Below are 11795 nucleotides of genomic sequence, written 5' to 3'. Positions count from 1 at the left end.
AGCCCTAAAAAATCTGTGCATGAGCCCACATCGAACTGTACTGAATAGGTATGAAACTGGGAGAGTTTTCCTTTTATTTGGTGCAGATTTCACATTTCTATCTCTTTTGTTGCTTTCCTGTAACCGGTCAAAAGTGCACCATGACTTTACAGACACACTGTATATTAACTACAATTGTGTTGATAAAATAGTAACAAACAAGTGTAATTTACATAGTCATATGAAAACTAAATTATGCCATTAGTCATAGGTTTTTGTTGTTGTTTTTGGGTTTTTTTGGAGGGGTTGTATTTTTTTGAATTGATAAGTGGGGAGGCAGTCAGACAGACTCCCACATGTGCCGGACTAGGATCCACTGGCATGCCCACCAGGGGGCAATGCTCTCCCCATCTGGGAGATTGCAGCAAGAGCCATTTTAGTGCCTGAGGCAGAGGCTGCGGAGCCGTCCTCAGCTCCCAGACCAACTTTGCTCCAATGGAGCCTTGGCTGCAGGAGGGGAAGAGACAGATAGAGAGGAAGGAGAGGGGGAGGGGTGGAGAAGCAGATGGGCACTTCTCTTGTGTGCCCTGACCAGGAATCGAATCTGGGACTTCCACAGGCCGAGCTGATGCTCTACCACTGAGCTATCTGTCCAGGACATCAGTCATAGGTTTAAACAACTAAAATAAATAATGTATTTATAAGGAAACATTCTCAAAATTATTTGATATTTTTATCAATGTGGACAGTTATATTACACATAAGCTATATATTTTTATTTTGCTAAATTATGAGATAAATCTCTCACAACTGCTGCTTTTAAAATATTGATTTGAAGTAAGAGGATCTAATAGCAAATGTGAAGGTCAACTATATATTGTATATATATTACAGAAAGCTCTCACTATTCTAGAGCAGTGGTTCTTAAAAGCCTGAGGTATCAGAACCATTTGGAAGGCTTATTCAAACCCAGATGGCTGGGTCTCAACTCTAGAGTTTCTGATTCAGTGGGTCATAGGTGGAGCCAAATAATTTATATTTCTGAGAGATTCTCAGGTGATGCTGATGCTGCTGGTCCAGAGATCACACATTTAGAACCGCTGTTCTATATAGCGTAACAGTGAGTGATGTCAACATCATGATAGAGTGAGAAGACCCCACTTTTTCCCTTTAAAGTTACAAATTGAACAACTATACAGAGTAACAGCTCATAATGGACTTTTAATAAATTCTTCATCAATTTATTGAGTAAAATGGTATATTTTAGGCTATAGGAAGATATAGTGCATCCTGATCTGTATAAGGATAATCTATATTGTTATTAGTTAATTTTTCAAGGTCTTGTTTATGAACCCTTATATAAAAATCATCCAAAATTATGGTTAAAATGCAGGTCCCTGGGTTCACTCTAGACCAATCTTGGTGTGGCCCAGGAGTCTGCATTTTCAACAAATGCTCAAGATGTTCCTTATACACACTAAAGTTTGAAAACAAATGCTCTAGTTTCTTATGCATTTGATTGTACTATTGCTCCTTTAAAAAAAAAACCATGTTTTTGTTTTTGTTTTTTTAGTGAAAAGAGGGGAGATAGAGATAGACTCCCACATGAGTCCCAACTGGGATCCACTCAGCGATCCCCATCTGGGACCAAATCAACCAAGCGATCCTCAGGACACAGGCCCAATGCTGCAACCAATCAAGACACTGGTTGTGAGAGAAGAGAGAGAGAAGGTGGAAAGGACGGGGAAGAGATAGTCTTTTTTCATGTGTGCCCTGACTGGGGATCAAACCTGGGATGTCCACATGCTGGGCCCATGCTCTATCCACTGAGCCAACTAGGCAGGGTCTATTGCCTCTTTGTGAAATGTCCATTCCACTCACTTCTGCACAATCCTGTCTTGTTTTTCAAAGTCCAGCAAAAATATGGTTTCTTCTGAGAAGTCTCCTCTGATTTCATAACTACTGTGCACAACAGATAAGAGTGCAGGGAATTGTTGTGTGCTCTGGGATGGGGCAGCTGGGACAGCTGGAATGAAGCTGCAGGGTTAGCTCTGAATTATATACACATAATTTATAGACCTGAATTTATGCACATAAATGAGAAACTACAAGAATTGTAAAGAGAGTAAATTCAAAAAATACTTAACATCTCTTGGTTACTGTAACTGTATTTGAGGCAGAAGTATGACAGCCATGCCTAAACAGGAGAGTAGACATGGAGTAGAGAAGAAGACAGAATATCTGCACATTTGATAACTTCAACTGTGCAGTAAGTTAAATGGATAGTAATGTGAAAGGAGGGGCCTGCCCTTCTTGGCTTAGAAGGAAGAAATAAAAAGAATACAAGAGAAAGGAGTCAGCAGAGGTAACCAAGTCAGCAGTGATAAATTATCTATATCCTTTACTCACAATACAAAACAAGAACAGCAAGATCTGTATGTAACTATGGCCAGTGATCTGGAAATCCATTCCCTCTTGCTACCCCACTGAAGCTTTCCCTCCCCTCTCCTTGAGTCCTGGCAAACCTTAAACAAAGAAATAACATGCTCATTGCTTAGATACTGTAAAGAAATATAACCTGTAAGAAAGTCAACTTCGGGGATCCCGTGTTTTGGAGCTACAAACCCCATGTGCTCTGCCGGCTTTTTTTTTTTTTTTTTTTTTTTTTTTTGTATTTTTGTATTTTTCTGAAGTTGGAAATGGGGAGGCAGTCAGACAGACTCCCGCATGAGCCCAACCAGAATCCACCCAGTATGCCCACCAGTGGGCGATGCTCTGCCCATCTGCGGCGTTGCTCTGTTGCAACCAGGGCCATTCTAGCACCTGAGGCAGAGGCCATGGAGCCATCCTCAGTGCCCGGGCCACCTTTGCTCCAATGGAGCCTTGGCTTTGGGAGGGGCAGAGCGAGACAGAGAGGAAGGAGAGGGGTGGGGTGGAGAAGCAGATGGGCACTTCTCCTGTGTTCTCTGGCCAGGAATCAAATCCAGTACTCCGGCATGCCAGGCCGACGCTCTACCACTGAGCCAACCGGCCAGGGCCTCTTCTGGCTTTAATAAATCCTACTTCCTTCATCAAGTTGTCTGGGAATTTTTGTTCTCCTTTGATTCCTGCAATAGTAACATTCACAGAGGTGTCTTTCCTACCCAACAGAAGAACAAAAGTGGTTACCACCTTACTTAGTTGTTCTTGACTTATGATGGGGGATAAGGAACATGGAGGAGTTAGATCACATAGTGGGCAGTGACATCTGAGAGGTTTGGGGGCTAAACATGGAGTTAATAAGTAATAGAGTTAGAAGCTAAACTCAGGGACTTCTTTAACATTTTTGCTAAGTGTGGTAGCTGTCTTACTGATCAGAATTAGCATATCTTGAAAGCTCTCCAGATGACTTTGGTAAAGACTAAAGTTTAAAATCTGCTGATCCACTATACCAGAAATGTTATGTAGTGATTATCTACACTTCGACAAATCCTTATATCTTCTTCCAACTCAGCATTTAGTACATTGTAGGGATCACTCATCTAACCTTGAGCCCTCTAAGACTTGGATTGGGGAACTTTAGTTAAAAGCCGAGTGAATGTATCTTGGATGCAAACACCAAGAAACTGTGAGGCCCTGGCCGGTTGGCTCAGTGGTGGAGCATCAGCCTGGCGTGCGAAAGTCCCGGGTTTGATTCCCAGCCAGGGCACACAGGAGAGGCACCCATCTGCTTGTCCACCCCTCCCCCTCTCCTTCCTCTCTGTCTCTCTCTTCCCCTCCCGCAGCTGAGGGTCCATTGGAGCAAAGATGGTCCGGGCACTGGGGATGGCTCTATGGCCTTTGCCTCAGGCGCTAGAGTGGCTCTGGTCGCAACAGAGCAATGCCCCAGATGGGCAGAGCATCGCCCCATGGTGGGCGTGCCGGGTGGATCCTGGTTGGGTGCATGCAGGAGTCTGTCTGACTGCCTCCCCGTTTCCAGCTTCAGAAAAATACAAAAATAAATAAAAAAGAAACTGTGAGTGAGTGACCTTTGTGCAAACACAAAGAAGTGCATCTGAATGGGCTTTAGAAAATTAGCCTAGAGGTTCTGGATTGCCCCTTCCTTTGTGCTTATTATTAGGAAAAAAAAAAGAATGTACTGATCTAAATTAGCCCTTTCTCCATGTCAGCAAAATGGCCATTAGTCATTCTTTCCCCTTATCACCTGGCCTCCCTCTCTTGTGATCCTGTTAGCTCTGTACTGCTTCTGACCAATAAAATCTAAGGAAGAAGGAAATTCAGGAGGTCTTCTTTGCCTCCCTTGGCAGGCCTCCTCCTCTTCGTCTTGATATCAGTTTGTGTCTTGAGTAGGTCTCTTCCAACAACACTAGTAGTTCCCAGTGAGCTGGAGTACCACAATACATATTACACAAACTAATGCTAGCATAGAAAAAGGTGATACATACATATTTGGAAAAACAAAAAGGATTTCATGATGGAAATTATGCAATTTCTTCTACTTTTCCTCCTCAACAGTTTACATGAGATAATAATCAGCCCATGAACAAATACTTACTGAATGCCTTTAATATATTTGCTTTCATGGGAAAGTGGCATTTATAATTTGTCTTAAATATCTCTTACAGTTAAATAAAAAAAACACTATTTTTTCCCTGTAATGAGATAAAACCGCAGAAGGGATTTAGAAATCATTTGATACAACCATCTAATTTTAGAGACAAGGAACCTCCTGAAGTTCAGGGAGGTCAACCATTAGTTGTTCTAATTCCCTAAACCAGTGGTTCTCAAAGTGTGTGCCAGGGCACACTGGTGCACCCTAGAAGATTTCCAGGGGTACCCTATGGTATTCCAGAGAAATATGTGCCTCTTGGGGACCAAAAGAAAATAGAGTTTTTGGAGTTTACATTTTTGGGGGACAGAGGTGTGGGGAATTGGCTGTAAGCTGACAGTCTGCCCAACCCCCCACCTCACTTGCCTGATTAGGTTGCAAAAGGCTGTTAAGCTGTGGTGCTGGATTGTTTACACTACCCCTCATGTTCCCCAGAAAGACTGGAGGCAAGTTTCTTCTATCCTTTGTTTGGTGTAAAGTTAAGATAATATGTATGTGTAAGGTATTTTCCCCGCAGAGGAAGAAAGAAGGGCGTAGCCATGAAGTGTGGAATAGCAAAAGCTTTATTTAGTAGAGCACATCCTGGATGAGGTACTCTGGTCCGTGAAAGGGGGCCAGAGTAGTTGAGCAGATTCTCTCATTCGGGGGGGGGGGAGCTAATATATAGCATCAGTAGGGTAGTCGGGTTAATATGACGTGGCAAAATTTCATTGGCTGACAGACAGTTGTTCTTTTTCAAAGGGCTCTGGACCATTTCTTTTTTGGTGGGCATGGGTGTGGGCGGTTCCAGTCAAAGTTCCCGGGCCTGGTTCCTCAGCTGACCTTCCTCCATTGCCAATCAACCTCACTTTTGATGAGAGTTTTCGGCACTCAACACAATTAAGAGTAAAAAGAGAGGAATTCTTCAATGTATTGATGAGGAAATGAAAGTTTGCCTTTCAAATATATGCCCAAACATTGAAGTAATTACTAGGACACATCAGGTTCATGTTTCTCATAAACACAAGAATGAAAAAATTTAACACATTTGTGCTATGACCTGCCAAATTTACTAAATCTTACTAAGAATCTGCATATATATATATATATATATATATATATATATATATATATATAAAGATATCTTTTGTCATTTTTTTTATTTTTAACCCCTCTTTTTTATGAATTTTAAAAAGCATAACAAAAAATGTAACATAAAAATGTTTTTTAATGTCAGAATAAATTTATTTTTGTCATATTTATTTCATTTAATTGCCATAAAAGTATGCTTGGACTTTATATATTTTTTCTTTAATATTTGACTTAATTATTATAACCTATTTCTCAGAAATTTGTATATAGTGTGCCTACAATTATTTGTAGGATTTTAAATGCACCCCAAGTTCAAAACGTTTGAGAACCACTGCCCTAAAATATTGAGTAACACAGCCAGTGATGAGATTTCTGGTCTCCTGTCAGTCTTGTACTCTTTATTCCATACGTCAAACTTCAGTGAATATTCAAGCAGCCCAAGTCTGTGGGAGTGTCAAACTTACTTCAGTAGTGGGATAAGAATATGGCTTCAGAAATTCACATTAAAGTACATTTTGTAAAGCCTTCACATAAAAGCTAGAAATAAGAAATGCTATAGCAAACCTTTTACCATGTACTTTGATAATTATGTGCTTGGAGAGGAGGGCTTTCACCACCATGGGATCCTGTAAGGTGGTTGGCATTTTTCTCCTCTCTTTGCTCCTTCTCTTGTATCTGGGGCTCTGGTATAGCATCCCAGACCTAGAGTGAGGAAGATTTGGTGCTTGAAAATGAGAGTCAGACACTTTTGAAACATCAAACAGGAAAGCAGCAAAAAGATGGAGCTTGCTAAGCCTTCAACCAAAGATTCACCACCTGCTGAAGGAGATTACAGATTTACCTGAAGAACCTCCTGAAACAGCTAAAGAAGTAGTTACTGTTGCTCTCCGGTGTCCAAGTGGAAGTGTCTTGAGGAGAAGATTTTTTTTAAGACTTGCAGTTCAGACGTTCTTTATGACTGGATTGTGAAAATTGAATACCACACATCCTTATACAACTTTTCTACTTCCTTTCCCAGAAGGCCACTGAAAGTAGAGGGAAGTAGGTCACTGCCGGATATAGGAATAACTGTGGATACTGCACTCAATGTAGAAGAAAAAGGGCCAAGCAACTAGAAATGAGAGCTACCTGTTCTACATAAAATCAGTTATGTCATGACTTTACAGGACAATAAACGATTCACATTTAAAACATGCCATACTTTGACTGAGCTCAAGGGAATAAATACTTTAATGTTGATATCCATGAGAATATGTGAACATAGAGAACTAGAAAAAGAGTGCTCTCTGCATATAATAACTCTTAGAGGGTGTCATTTTATAATGTACCAATTGAGAACTAGGTAAAAATGTGTACAATAAGGCACTCAGTAATTTATTTTTTTTTCCTAGCTGTTATCATTTATCAGTATGTTGAGAAACAAAGCCATATTGGTTTTTACCTCTTCACTCCATCTTAATTACACCACGAACATTTCACAATTCAGTGAAATCCTTCACAATCTCAAGAATAGGAATGTTTATTCTGCTGTATTTCTAGAAATTAAAAACTTTAAAAATAATGGGCTAAATATATTAGAAAAATAATTGTACTGTTTTTGTGATTTTTCTGTATGTTAAAAATTTTTCAAAATTAAAATTATATATAAAAACAAAAAATAGTCAAATTTTATGGCTTTAAAAGTTTTTTTGATAGATATGTATTAATCTTTATTTAAGAAATGTTTGAGATTTATATAATTTTGCCTTGCATTAAACTAACATTTACAAAGTTTCATTTAAAAAATAATAATAAAACAACATAAGATATAAAAAACAAATAAAATAATTGTATGTGCTTTCTAGGTGTAAAATTTATTACTACAGTCAAAAATTGATTGCTAGTATATCTTGAAAGCTAAGAAAATCCTGGTCACTTTCTATACCCCTCTCTCGCCTCTCTGGGGACCACTAGGTGCCACCCTGTGAATGTAAGAGCTATTCATGTCTGCAATAAAAAATGGCCTCCAATAAAACTACATTGCAAAAAAATGGGAAAGAAACAGAATACAAAGAGAAAGAAAAAGTTAGGAAGAGGTAGAACCTGAAGAGTTTGCAGTGGAATAAGTATTGGACTGATGTCTAGTGAATGTGAAGGTGGAGTATTTCCTGGTGTGGGAGAAACTCACAGATGCTGATAATACTTGGGAACCTGAAGAAAATTTAGATTGTTCAGAGGCATTTGAAGCATTTCTTAATTCTCAAAAAGCTGGTAAAGAAAAGGATGGTACAAAAAAAAGAAAGTCTATCTGACAGTGAACCTGATGATAGCAAATCAAAGAAGAAAAGTGATGCTGCTGATAAACCAATTGGCTTTTCCAGAGGCCTTGATCGAATAATTGGTGCCACAGACAGCAGTGCAGAATTAATGTTTCTTATGAAATGGAAAGGTTCAAATGAGGCAGACTTGGTGCTGGCAGAAGAGGCAGATATGAAGTGCCCTCAAATTGTACTTGATTTTTATGAAGAGAGACTAACTTGGCATTCTTGTCCAGAAGAGGAAGCCCAATAATTGCATTGCTTTCATACCTGTGTGAGTGAGTGTGAATGTGTGTGTGTGTGTGTGTGTGTGTGTGATCTCTGTGTCTTGGTTTTTTTATTTATTAGCCTGAAGAAATAACTACATTATAATGAAAATCAAGTTTGATGTGTTTGTTTTGAAGTAGTACTGGGGGAGTTGTTGGGGGTGCAGTTTGCATCTATAGCACTGGTTACTTTGAATAAGTTTTCTGTAGTTGTTTTCTTTAACAGACAAGAACATTTGATACCATGGTATATTTTTTCCCTGCATTAGAGACAGCTTTTCTAAATGTTGGGGAAAATCTCCATAGTCATTACTCAGTCATCAACTTGTGTTTAACTCATATATGCCTAAGGACCATTGTGAATTTAACTCATATATGGCTAAGGATCATTAAGGGGGTTTTTTTCGTTTATTTATTTAAGGGTGTTTGATATATATATAAAACAATATATATAAAATCAGATTGTTTTATATATATATATATATATATATATATATATAATTATTTCAATTCTTTTTTTTTTTCTTTTACCAAAGCTAAAACAGGATTTCACAACTAAAGATAAATTCATGTTTCTGGGCTGCCATCATTTTCAGCAACCTAAATAATAAATCACTGCAAGTTAAATTGTAATTTCTTTTCTACAGCTTTAACCTTTGAAAATAGATAATATGCAATTAATTGGGCAATTTAAATGTAATGTAAGCAGTTTAAATTAGACAATTTAAAAGCAGCCGTATCAGATTCCATATCCATATCTCCAATCATAAATGCAAGTTTGTTTGCAAAACCCCTGAAAGGAAAATTTTATTACTACCAACACCCTCCCCACCCCAATGAGAAAACTAGGCAAATTCTGGTGGGTTAAATTTGGTAAGCAAGACTTATAAACTGTTGTTTCACCAAAAGTTGAAATCCCTGTGCTATATTGACTAAAAAGTTATGATCATGAAATGTGTAAGACCTTATTCATGAACACTAATCAGATTGTTATAGACCTTGGCAATTAAAGACTTGCTGCAATAAATGAGTGAACAAAGTTTTGTAATCTAAACTCTTGACTTACATGTTTTCTCCTTACTCCCACTTATTCCTTACGTGGAGGCTCAGTCTCAGTATTTGGGTTACTGGTTCAGCAGAAGCCAGGAAAATAGTAACTTTGTAGTAAACAGAATGTTATCCAACTGTACATTGTTTACTTTATTATAAATACTGGTAAACAGTGGTCAATAAATAGTTATATACTCAAAAAAAGTAAAAGAGGCTCTGGCTGGTTGGCTCAGCGGTAGAGTGTCGGCCAGACCTGTGGAAGTCCCAGGTTAGATTCCTGGCCAGGACACACAGAAGAAGTGCCCATCTGCTTCTTCACCCTTCCCCCTCTCCTTCCTCTCTGTCTCTCTCTTCCCCTTCTGCAGCCAAATCTCCATTAGAGCAAAGTTGGCCGAGCACTGAGGATGGCTCTATGGCCTCCACTTCAGGCACTAGAATGGCTCCGATTGCAGCGGAGCAATGCCCCAGAGAGACAGAGCATCTCCCCCCGGCGGGCCTCCCGGGTGAATCTCAGTCAGGTGCATGTGGGAGTCTGACTGCCTCCCCACCCCCTTGCCCCCGCTTCTCACTTGGGAATAATACAAAAAAAAAAGTAAAAGAAAGCTAAGAAAAACTAACCATTAACTTTAGTAGATTAATACACTTTCCAGGTGATATTTGTTCTCTTTTGATATTTTAATGGTCACACACGCTTTCTTTTCCATAATATGCACATGGAATTATCTTGTACTATAAAAAAAAAAAGTCCCAGCAGATATTCAATTAACCCAGCTGTCACACATCTGTTGCTGACTTTATAAATGTGGCAATTTGCTGGTAATTACTCTTCTGATAACAATAAAAAATTTCACAACTCTTTAATTTCGAGAGACTCTCACTTCCTCCATCCAAGCTGCCACAATTAGTTTGTGACACAAAGATTCCAGAACATATCCAACTATTCTTTTTTTATTTTTTTTCAATTACAATTTACACTCAATATTATTTTGTGTTAGTTTCAGATGTACAGCATGATGGTTATATAATCATATACTTTATAGAACAGACCCCCCTCCAGATTTTCAAGTATCCATCTGGCCCCATACATAGTTATTACAACATTATTGGCTATATTTCCTATGCTGTAATTTGCATCTCTCTGACTGTTCTGTAACTACCAATTTGTATTTCTTAATCCTTTCACCTTTTCCACCCAGCCCTCTATCCCCTTCCCTTCTGTCACCTGTCATTCCACTGGCCTCTATATGTATCACTCTGTTTCTATTTTGTTACTTTATTTTATGTTTTTGATTCCACATATAAGTGAACTCTTATAGTATTTGTCTTTCTTTTTATGACTTATTTCACTTAGCTTAATAACCTCTAGGTCCATCCATACTGTTGTAAAAGGTAAGATTTCTATGGCCAAATAGTATTCCATTGAGTATATGTACCACAGTTCTTATATACACATTTGGGTACATATATTCTTTCGAATAAGTGTTTCTGGGTGTATTTTTTAATACATTTGCATAGTGGAATAGCTAGGTCACAAGAACATTTCAATTTTAATTTTGAGGAACTCCCATACTGTTTTGTATTGTGGCTATACTGGTCTGCATTCCCACCAACAGTGCAAGAAGGTTCCCTTTTCTCCACACCCTCACCAACACTTGCTGTTTGTTGATTTATTGATGACAGCCATTCTGCAAAGTGTGAGGTGATAGCTCAATGTGGTTTTAATTTGTATTTCTCTATGATTAGTGCCATTGAACAACTTTTCATATATCTATTGGCCATTTGTCTGTCTTTTTTGGAGAAGTGTTTATTAAGGTCTTTTACCAACTTTTTAATTGTGTTGTTTTTCTGGTTCTGATCCTCCAAATGGACTTGTAAACACGGTTGGCCTCTATATTTAATGATTTGGAAGCTTACAGATGTGGTTTCAGTATATTCCACTGAATTTCAAAGTAAGTACCTAGAATTGTTGGAAGTTGTTTTTCTACAAAAACAAGACTAAAAACTTGCTGTGAGAGCATAAGTTAATTATATTAGAGCTTTGTACTTAACTTTTCCATTCTGAAATATATGTAAGAAGACTGGGCTTTCCATTTTACTTTACAAAATTTTGAAGTATAGGGCATGGTTGCTGTGGTCTGTATGTTTGTGTACCCCCAAAATTCATATGTTGAAAACCTAACACCTAAGGTAATAATATTAGGAGAATGAGGAGTCTTTTGGAAATGATTAGGTCATAAGGGCCAAGTCCTTATGAACAGGATTAGTGCCCTTATGGAAGAAATCCCAAAGAAACCTCTCACCCCTCTACTCTGTGAGTCTGCAACAAGTCTGAACCGGGGAAGAGGGACCTCACCCTGTGTAGGGAAGCAGTTGTGTTAGGATTGCTCACTGGTTTATTGGCTGCAGGCAATTTGCCTAATTGTTGTGTAAGTGTGTGGCAGCACCACGTGTGTATGGCTGATGTAAGGCTATGGGTGCTTGAGCTCAGGGGGATTGTGGATGGCAAATTTCCTGTTCGCCACTGTGAGGGGCCTTTTTTTAAAA

The 11795-nt window shown here is 38.7% G+C and overlaps 1 pseudogene; it reads left to right on the top strand.

Annotated features, from left to right (window-relative positions):
- Window positions 1–7636: 7636 nt before the first annotated feature.
- Window positions 7637–8188, top strand: LOC136385996 (chromobox protein homolog 3 pseudogene; annotated as a pseudogene).
- Window positions 8189–11795: the final 3607 nt, after the last annotated feature.

The sequence above is a fragment of the Saccopteryx leptura genome, chromosome X, assembly GCF_036850995.1.
Source record: "Saccopteryx leptura isolate mSacLep1 chromosome X, mSacLep1_pri_phased_curated, whole genome shotgun sequence".
Lineage (NCBI taxonomy): Eukaryota > Metazoa > Chordata > Mammalia > Chiroptera > Emballonuridae > Saccopteryx > Saccopteryx leptura.
The sequence above is the reverse complement of the archived record's forward strand: the minus strand, read 5'-3'. Positions and strand labels throughout refer to the sequence as shown.